We start from the raw sequence: 10,957 nt of genomic DNA on the forward strand, positions 1-10,957 counted from the left end.
GTCGCTAGAACTGCCAAACTCTTTCAGAAATAAACAGCAGCAGTGAAAAACGGGAGGGTTAGCAAGTCTGGTCTCCGAAGAGGAAAAGTGATCAAGGCCATTTTTATTAATACTTGAGTCATGTAATTGATGTGACAAAAGACCAACTCACCAGCAACAGTGAGTGTGAGAACTACCAGCTTCTCACTGTAGCTCCGGCAGATGGTCTGTGGTGCTGCAGTGTTGTTAACAGAGGAGCTGCAGCGCCCCCTCTGGTGGGTAAACTATGCAACACTCATGACATGAGCGAAGGATACGACTCTGTATTTCTTTTTTACTAGTCATACGTCGGCTGTAATAAACGCCGATGCCAATATATCTGCAAGTAGCTTATATTGTCTGATAATATCTGCAAAACAATAAATAGGTTGGGCTTTAATTCTTTCACAAACGTTTGTAGAAGCAGTCTGCATGCCTAGGTGCTTGATTTTATACACCTGTGGCCATGGAAGTGATTGGAATACCTGAATTCAATGATTCGGAGGGGTGTCCTAAAACTTTTGCCAGTATAGTGTATGCTGATTTTTATAATATTTCATATTTTTCTGAGTCATTTCCTCACAATGTTGATTACCCGCATAGTTCGCCAAATATTTTTTTGACAAATAGCTTAATTTTGTACTCAAAGTTGCAAAAGTTGCTTAGTTGTTAAAACGTTGTGGTGACGTATGACTATAGAAATCCCGTAAGTCACACGTCGTTCTCCAAGCTTGCGCAGGGGCACTGTCATGTCTCCTTCAAAAACTGTCACGCCTCGTTAAGTCAGAGCATCAATAAACATCGGTTTGAGCTAGCTAGCCAATTTATCATGTAACTTAATTACAGTAGGTATGTCTCTCTGTCTGTCTGTTGGTTTGTCTTTCTAGTTTAGTTAGCTAAGGTAACTAAGTTGTAGTTAGCCAGCATAGCTATTGCAGAAAGTTAGCTAACACAGAGGACCTTCATTTTATTTTTTAGTTTCCTCCTCATGGTTTAGTGTGCTGATCATTTTCATAATGGCAAGTGTGCATGCAGCGTCGCACTTTAACCTGCCACCGTCTTATATGCAGCCTGCAACATGCATTTAACTTACGGTCATTTCACCGATGCATCGGCGGAGGAAATAGTATCAGAAGTCTGGAGCTGAGGAGCGATGCCATCAGCGTTGCTGAAACGGTGAGTTGTGCACTCAAATGATTTATTCACACTAATTACCTTGACATGCTGTGTCTGTGTGTGTGAGTGAGTATTACATCCTAATAATTAATTAATTTAAATTCTTGAGGCAGGTTTGAATCCAGCCACGGGCTTCTCTGTGAGGAGTTTGCGTGTTCTTCCTGTGTTCATGTGTGTTTCGCTGTACTGGGGTTTGTAGATGTGTAGAAACACATGAACAAGACATTTTACAAATTACAAAAAATATTACTAGCTCCATGAATATATAACTTATTACTGGACTGCAACAGTTTTAGCTCGGCGTACCTTATTAACAGAAACTAGTATTTAATGTACATGGATATTCTGTGCAAACAAAAGCTAATGACAATTTTTAGTCACAAGGTGGCAGCGTTGGCTCACAATACAAGAAGAATTTGGTCTTACAAATGTTCCATATGTTGTCTTTTCCTCTGGGTTTTTTCACATGTGCAACTTGTGAACTGCATGATCTGCCTTTTCCACAGGTTTCTCTCGGTAATTCTGCATTTCAACCACAATGGAAGCTGAGAGGTTGCTGTGATAGTGTGTTATATTTTATAAACATGTTTTTCTTTTCCCCAGCATGCGCATTAGCCCTCATGGAGTCCACTGCACCTGCCCCGCTTAGCAGATTGGCCAAAAGATCCTCATGGAAGCATGAGGCAGTCGGCCTTTGTCAGTTAACGGTTTAGCACAGGACATAAATGTGAAACCAGCACAGAAGTCTTGGTTCACGGTTTTCAGGTTAAGATCTTTATTAATGAAGGCAAAGCCAGATCAGTCCTACAATTAATGTTATCCTCTGCCAAAGACATACTCAGTCACATTTCTCTATTTGTAAGATAGCTAAAAAAATATCTGTAAAAGAGAGATTTATTCTGGTAAACAAATATGTCTCAGCCAACGCTTGAGGTGTGACTTTTGTTGTTGTCAACATTGTAAGAAAGTATTTTGTTTTGTCACTGTACTCAGTTAAAAGAACAGTCTGTGTGTATTTTCGTGTAGAGCCAGTGTTATTTAAAATATTTTTTATTAATAAAATCTTGAGCTTCCCCTCATGAAACTGAACGCAGCACTGTTATCTTGGTCTGAGCTTTGCTCTTGAGTCTTTTCTAGTTTAAAATGGGCCAATTGTTTTATATTGACCATACACATTTGGTGCATCCACCCAAATATTTTAAAAAGTTCCAATCTTCTGTTTGTGTTATTGTTAATTGCAATTTATAAATATTAGAACACATTAATTTTATATAAAACATGTTTAACCATTAAAGCACTATGCATCTGTTCAATATATAAATGATTGCAACCGCATAAAATGTGATTCATTTAATTGTCAACCTAATGAGGCTGTATAAAATGTATAAATACCCCGTTCTTCAGGACACAACACATAAAGGTAAGGACTTCTTAATGTGGCCCAGCAACCTGCCCCTCCCCGGTAAAGTAAGCGCACCATAAAACGTAGTGGGAGTTACCGCGTGCAATGCGTTGATTACGTATGACTATTAACCACACCCCCATTCTCTGTTTGAGAAACAACGTTAACCAAAAACGGCTGTTAAAACTGGCTGGAGGGGGAGCTTTAAAAGAGCTCCAGTCAAAGCTCAAAAGATGCAAAACCATTTGTTTCATGTGTTAATGCGAGTAAGGTTACAGTCTCCTCATCGCTTCACACAGATGTTTTTTGCTCTCCACTGGAAGCTCGAGTGATGTTTAATTAACATGATTCATGTATGTCATCATTTATTCACTACATCTGTTTCCATTTGATTTTTATCCAGACACCAACTTTTACTTTTCAGACGAGCATAAAAACGTGTTTGTGATATTTTGACTGTTTTTCAAAATTCTCAGCTGTAGTGGGGGAAAGTACTCATATGTTTTACTTAAGTAAAAGTAGAAGTACCACAATGTAAACACACAAAGTATTATGAGCAAAATGTTTTAATACTTAAGCAGCATTTTAATCTTACTACAGGTGGATGCTAAAGATATGAGACAGGTCTAGGTTGGAGTCATTAGCTGACCCCACAAGTGTTCATTGACCTTCCAGTTCTATTAATTTCTCATATAACTGTCCTTGTTAGGGAGAAGACAGTTAAGCTAGCAGATATTGGTTTTCTCTGGGAATCTTACAAGCTTAAAGTTTACAAGAATGTTTACATGAACTTACTGGCTGAACAGATTAGAGTACAATTCATGGATCGTGACAGAATCCCACGTGCCGTAACATTCGAGTCTAAATATCAGATTTGTTGTTCTAGGTTAAGGCCTGTTAAAGATAACCTAATAGGGAAACCTGCAGGAACTAGAAGGGAGAGGGGAAATATAAAAGGGACCAAAAGATGTTCTCCTCCAGATTTGGTGTTGGCATTTGAAGTTGTCACATGTTGTATGCTGCCACTGTCTCCTCGGCCGGGCTCAATAAATCATGTCATGTCAAGTCTCCAAAACTTCATCACAACTGAACCTGTCTCACAATAACTCTTCAACAGTGCAGGTGGAAAACAATTTAACTACTACTATTATATACGGATTAAACGAATCCTCGATGCAAAGGATTTTCGTCGATGCATTTTAGTAATCGATTTAATTTAGTTTAATCTATAGCACAGTATCATATTTTATAAACTGATTGTATGTTTTGCAAAATCTTAATCTGTAAAGTTAAAAAGTAACTAAATTTGCAGCGTAGTAAAACAGCTTGTTCCACATCTGCCAACATTTTGGTACACAGGATAGTAAAATGGATTGCGTGAAGTAATATAATTATCACAGAGAGACCTCTATTTCTCCACGTGGAGTTAGTGTCGTGCTGGGAGCTTTTTGTTTTATGTTAGCAGACTCCTTTTTGTTACCTTCTGTGTTGTCGCTGTGTGTACATTTCAGAATCAGTAGCTAAGAGGCTCAGGAGCGCGCATGCAGTCACGTAAACCAATGGCTTTTGCAAAGAATGCGACCCGATTTCTTCACATAGGAAGCAGCGTGTTGGCTATCAGAGGTAACCAAGAAAGCCGGCGAACGGTTTATTGTATTGTGATGTTACAACCCGTTCACATATAGGCAATAAAAAAATTATTCAGTTCATCGTAAAACTACATATAGCCTTAAAGTAAAGCACTTCAGTAAATGTACTTAGTTTCCACCACCGGAAACCAAAGTAAAAAAAACAAGACTTGCAAAAAAACAAAAGCATGACGATTGCTACTTTAATGAGCCACAGAAAGCTGCTGAGGAATGAAAATTAAAACTGAGCCGCTGGAGACATTATGTGGGCCACATGGAGTATGTGCAGCCTAATCTAATTACACACAAAGAGGTGTGTAGGAGAGCAGTTTATTGTATGAACTGCCTTGGGGTGGGTGGGGCTCTTCCTGTTGTGAGTTTTAGAGGCTTATTGGATGACAAATATAGGACCCCCGGATGCTATTCACTGCTTTAACATGCACAGTAACATAATGGATCCATGCTCTATAAGATGAGTTATTGATTGATTACTGTTTTGACAGACAAGGAGGAAACATTTGTTCTCCTTTAAATGTCTGCTGGTGTTTGCAGATTGTTTCTATAAGTAGTATAGTGTGTGTGTGTGTGTGTGTGTGTGTGTGTGTGTGTGTATGAACACATGTGTTGCATGCACCAATACATCAAGTGGATGTTGGCTGCCCTTAGAATTAAAATGATCTCATCCAATTGGTGGTTTCCACTATTAATGAATATGAAGTTACATATTATTAGTTACTTCTTACTCTCAGCTCTCTGTTGACAGTGTTGTTAATGTTATGTCCACAAATATGTAATAATGTTTTTTCCCTTCCTTCCTTTCTTTTTCATCTTAATCTTATTTTACTGGACCCATTCAGAATGCACTAATTTGTTGAAAATTTTAATGATTAATTTATTTATATAATATCCCTATGTGATCATTTGAGTGTCCGAATTAAGACTTGCACAATGAAATGAAATACCTCCAATTATTATTATTATTATTATTGTTGTTATTATTATTATTATTATGATGAAGGACATACAGTATTTGTTATTTAGTTTGGCAGTCTTTGTTAAGAGCTTTTGCAGTGACTGCGCTGCCTTTGTGGAGTAGCATTCTGTTTGTCAATACTCAAAAAACTCATCTCAGAACCAGATTCATTGGTTTTTCAATGTAGTTGACATGCTTATTTATGCTCTATTGCTCTTATTTTGTGATTTTAACTACCCCCTTATTTCCATTATGTTTTGTTATTGCCATTGATGTCCAGGCTGTACCTTCTTTCTCTCTGCTATGTAAGCACCTTTTTTGAAAGCACTTTGATACACAATGGTTTTGTGCTTTTAAAATGTCAAATAAGTACATTCGACTTGGCTGATTTGGAAAAGGAATAGCCAGTGAAGCAGTGACATCCAATGTTGGAAATAGGTGTTTGTTTTGATCTGGATCTGGAAAATGAACATTCTGGAAAATGTTCATTTTAAAGATACTAAACACTAGCACAAAATAATAAACACCATTTTGATCTATATATAGTCAGTGCTTGGTTCTGTATGCATTTCTAGATCTGTTTTCAACCTAGACTTTCTGAGCATGTCATCCAGGTTACTGCACCCATACATCTAATATACCATATTGCCTCTGGGCTCAAGGAACTACACTGTGATATTATACATGCAAATGAGGCAGAATCTGACCCCTGCAAACCTCCTGTAAAGCCTCTGCACATCATGCCTTATGTTTCAATAAGCGACTTCAGAATATGAGTGGTGGTGAGGGTGGGGGTGGGGGGAGTGGGGGAGATGGCTAAATATGCCTGAGGGAAGGCAGTAAGTTCTAAGCATAAAAGTGCTGAAGGTATTTCATAGGCTATAAACTGGTATGTGAAAAACAGATAGTGTGAGGGACCAAAAGACAGGAGGAGTAATAAAAGCAGGGAGAGAGTTAAAAAAAAAAAAAGATAAGTAGAAGTCCATGAATAGAAGTAAAGAAATAAAGCAGAGGAATTGTTTTTGTTTTATTCAAAGTGAGTGAATAAGATCTCAGAAAAGGGCAGATGCAATTTCCATAAATGCAAAAATCTGCCAAACATTTTGAGTGTATATGATTTGTATTGTCATGCTGAGTATGTATGGTAAATACTGATAATACTATGTGTAGAAATTCCTGATCTCTGGAAAGTTATAAAGCTATAAATATAACTGGCATTATAGGCAGGATATAACAAGTAGTGATTCTTTCTCCTAGGCATTATATTAATATTGAACCCATCTATATTAGTTGCTTGCATTCAACACTGTAGTTAGCAGGAGTGAAAGTAAGCCGGTACTGTCCAGTACTCTGTACCACTAAAAGATTCAGGGTTGCAGGAAGGGGGCCAGAGGAGAACAATATGAAGCTATGAAGGTTTGGGTAGTTGTACGGGCAAGAACTTCAATCTACTTTCACCCCTGGTAGTCAGTGAAAAGAAAGGGATTGCAGTGTTTGCATCCCATCTCACACAAGAAGTCATATTTGACATTTTTTATTATTTGAACTTGACCACAGTCATTGGTGGACTGAAGAAAACTATTGTTCATTTTTATAGAAATCTCTGCGAAATCATTAAGGATGCTTTGGAGTCACCTGAATATATAGCGGCAATTTATAACAGCAGTTATCTCATTGCACTTTTCATATAGAATATAATATTATAATATTATTAACAGATTACTACAGGTCATCACATTGACCTATAGTCATGAACACTGACTGTGTCTGTCTCTGTTGCCTCAGTTTTATGAGCTATATAAGTTAGATTTGTTTTTGCCTGTTTTATTCCTGTTTTATTCCTCTTTTGCCGCCCTATTTTATGTAGCCATAACCCCATTTCTAATTAATGTTGGTCATTTTTATTGATTTTGCAATTGTTGTTTTATCGTCTTTAATGCACGCTGTAACACTGATCTGAAAAGTACGACAAGAATAAATAAATAATTTTATGTCCCCACTTGTTGGCAGCCAATCAGCATTTAAAAAAACAAAACACACACACACTGCCAGTAAAAGTTTACAATCGTGTGTAAGACTGCTGAAAGAAATTACAGACCACTAGCAGTTTTATTATTATTCTTCTACAATTTATCATGTTGATGCGCTATTTCTAAGTTTAGTGTGCTTAAGGATTAAAAGGGCACAAAGTAGCTGCACTAAATGAAACAGAGGAATCTCTCTTCCTTGGCGTTCAGATCTTGCTATAAAGACAGATACTGCTATAAGCACTGAGGAAAGTTTGACACCCATATTGTGTAAATGGAGGCAAAGTTCTTTGTAGTGTCAACAATCGTCTGTATGTTTCTATCACATTTGGTTTATGATTTCAGAAGAAGAGCATTTAAAAGATTATAAGCACATATTTTAAGAGGTCGTTATGCCAGGATGCCGAGCAGCACACTGCAAACCGTGTTATGAAGAGACAGCACATTGTGGATTGAGCAGGTATTGAGATGACAAACACACATTGCACAAATTGCCCACTAACACACACACACACACACACACACACACACACACACACACCATGGTGGAGTCCAGACCACGAATTAGGCAGGCTGATTGGTGAGTGACAACTGAAATTGAATTTCTCTGCAGTGAAAGCCCAAAGGACTCAGGGGAGGACACACACACACACACACACACACACACACAAACAACAAATGTGGGTATAGACCCACACAAGCATGGAAAGGCACACACACATCAGAATGAACAATTACTGAATAATTGTTGGCACATACACACATACTTTCTCTCTGTTGCCCTCTCTCTGTCATCCACTCTCTCTCTCTCTCTGTCTATCTCTTACATACACACACACGCGCACACGTTATCCCCACAAGACCTGCCTCTTCAATTTACTGCCAAAGCTGTCTCTTCAAAAGCAAATCTCTTTTTCTCCCCACACCGTCACAATGAGAATCGCATCTGGTAACTCCAAACAAAACAAAAAGTTTGAGAAAGGCCATCATTATACTGCGGCCGGTTAGGCGTGATTTGAATGGTGACGATGGAAATGACAGTTGTGGAGCCATAGCCAAAGCAACCCCCTATAGTTGGATTTGAAATGAAAAATAAATGTAAATGCTCAGTATTTGTGTAGCACCTTTCTAGTCTTTTCGACTACTCAAAGTGCTTTTACACTACATCACATTCACCATTCACGCACATTGATACACTGAGCCTAAGTGCTCAAAGAAAAACTAACATTCATACACATTTATACACTGGTGGAACAGCCACCAAGGGCAATTCGGGATTTAGTATCTTGCCCAAGGATACTTCGACACGCAGCATGGAGGAGCCAGGGATTAATAAAGAAGAAGGGAATCATAGTTCTGCACTTGCGTTTATGCATTTGTATGTATGAGAGATGTTTTTCTTTTTGCCTGTAAATCAGACTGATAATAATGATAAGCCTTATGTAGTGTACAGATATGAGTTTAGGTTTAGCATACACATTGTGCTCTCATATTAAGTAATCATGGACCCACATTAAATTCAGTAAACAATAAATAACAAAATTATAAAAAAGGAAGTCACTTTCTCACATGGCTTGATTGAAATTTGAGGATTTTAACTGATCATGTATGTGAATGTATCGTGATGCCCTCTTCAGCACTCACACAGATACTCAAACTCCAGAATGTCTCTGTCAAGTCATCACCACTGGCTTTCCCTCCATGGGGCAGTGAAATAGACAACTCTCCAGGTCTCTGAGGAGCCCAGAGGCAGACGACAGGAGGGAAAAGCTGAGCGTGGATGTTCAGACACTATATTTAAACCATGTGTTGACAGACACCTACTCAACCTTATCAACCCTCTCCATTTTTTCTATTTCATCACTCTCTTCTTCAGCCCATTGTCCGCAAACCCATGTCCTTCCATCCTCCATAACAATCACATCGTTCTTAATCTTTCTCTGCTAGTCTTACTGCTCATTTTAGCTTAGTTTTTCCTTTCTCTGTCGACCATACTGATCTCTACCACCAGCTACTCTCTTTCAAACTGCACAGCACTGCTAGGGATTAGATTAATAGCTGGGCGGCTGAAGTGACGCTGTTGCAGGATAACACACAGGATATTAATCTGAACAATATTTTTTTCAAGATCAGTCACAAGTCTGACAGTCTGAAGTGTGACAGCTGACAACAGGGCCCAGCGTTTTTTTTTTTTATAGCATCATTGTGTCTATATTTTGGGGTAAGCTTTTATTGCCTTATCTGTAAACTGTTCACATTTGTTATTTGATGAAAACCTTTTTATGAGCATTGTAATCCATCAAATGTGATTTATAATATTCTTAAGCCTTAAGTATATATATATATATATATATATATATATATATATATATATATATATATATAAAGGAATACGGGCAAAAATATACTTGCTTGCTGTGCAAAAGAAAGGGCACCACCTACAGTATCAACAGGAGTTGGATGAACTTGCTTTATTCTCAGGTCCCCATGATACCTTGTTGAGATATGGAAGGTTTGGGATCAGCAACTCAGCGAGCCTGTGCATGTTACAGTTACCTGTTAGTAACACCTGTGCAGACTTTCTCTCTTCAGAGAACCATAACTCCAGCCAAAGTCTATCTTCTCAGAAACCTTTTCTTGATAGGGTGAATTTTTAATTTTGCCTCATCTATGCACCTTTTCTTTGCTCCTTAATTCAGCGCCACTGAGGCAATATTGTAGATCTAATTTATAGTCAAGTCAAATTTCACTGCAAAATCACCATAACTCCAACATTGTAAATTTCATTATCACTCCTCCTCCTAAAAAAGGACTGTTTTTAATGTGGATTGGCAAAATCATCTAAAGATTTTACCAAATGAAAATGCCAAGGTCATTGAATTCAGTACATTTCTGACTACATTACTGTTTACTAAAAGATACAAAACTACTAATACTGAGCTATAAATACAGATATTATGATGTTTACCAAAATAGATTAAAGGGAAGAGAGCGAAGAGAAAGATCCAGCTTTCTCTGTGTAGAGCATTTACTCACTGCTGTTTAGCGGACCATTTGAAAGTGTCACTTCCTTCAGGCAAATAGGGCAATAGGTACATGATCTCAATTAGCGCATGGAGTGCTCTTTGCTGTCACAGCTCTTGTGATTTATGTTAAAGAAAAATATGTCCTTTTTCATAAAAGCCTTGGCTGGTGTAGCTTTAAGTTTCTTTGCAAATAAACTAATCTGATAGATCAGTGTGGTAAAGAGAGAGAGAAAGGAAAACAGGGAGATTGGAGTGAGGAGGATGAGCAGGGAGGATGGTGAATGATGCATGGAAGAAGACAGATAGGAAAAAGAGAGGAGAGGGAGTGGTGTGAGTAGGTGTGTGTGTGTGTGTGTGTGTGTGTGTGTGTGTGTGTGTGTGTGTGTGTGTGCGTGTGCGTGTGCGTGTGCGTGTGCGTGTGCGTGTGTGTGTGTGTGGTTTACCTCTGGGGTCCATAGGGAGAGGTGTCTGTTTCACTGCCTCATGGAGTGGAAGTGAGTGGATGATGGGCTGGCAGAGACAGCTTTCATCGAGGTACCGTCACTTTTACTACAGTTCTAGTTCAGGGCTCTTGTTTGGTTGTCTCCAGACAAAGTGGTGGGAATGGCAAAGGTGCTTTTAAAGAATAGCATTCACAACAGGATTAGAATTGAATGTTTTAAATAAACTTATATGTTGTTTCTAGAGCAGCAACAGTTATGTTTGGC

General features: G+C 38.3%; 1 protein-coding gene across 1 annotated transcript in view; it reads left to right on the forward strand.

The window, feature by feature from the left end:
• Nucleotides 1-10,957, forward strand: part of LOC123969844 (zeta-sarcoglycan) — a 187,625-nt gene that overhangs the window by 994 nt on the left and 175,674 nt on the right. The window lies entirely within an intron of this gene.

Source organism: Micropterus dolomieu, linkage group LG04, assembly GCF_021292245.1.
Source record: "Micropterus dolomieu isolate WLL.071019.BEF.003 ecotype Adirondacks linkage group LG04, ASM2129224v1, whole genome shotgun sequence".
In the NCBI taxonomy this organism is placed as follows: Eukaryota; Metazoa; Chordata; class Actinopteri; order Centrarchiformes; family Centrarchidae; genus Micropterus; species Micropterus dolomieu.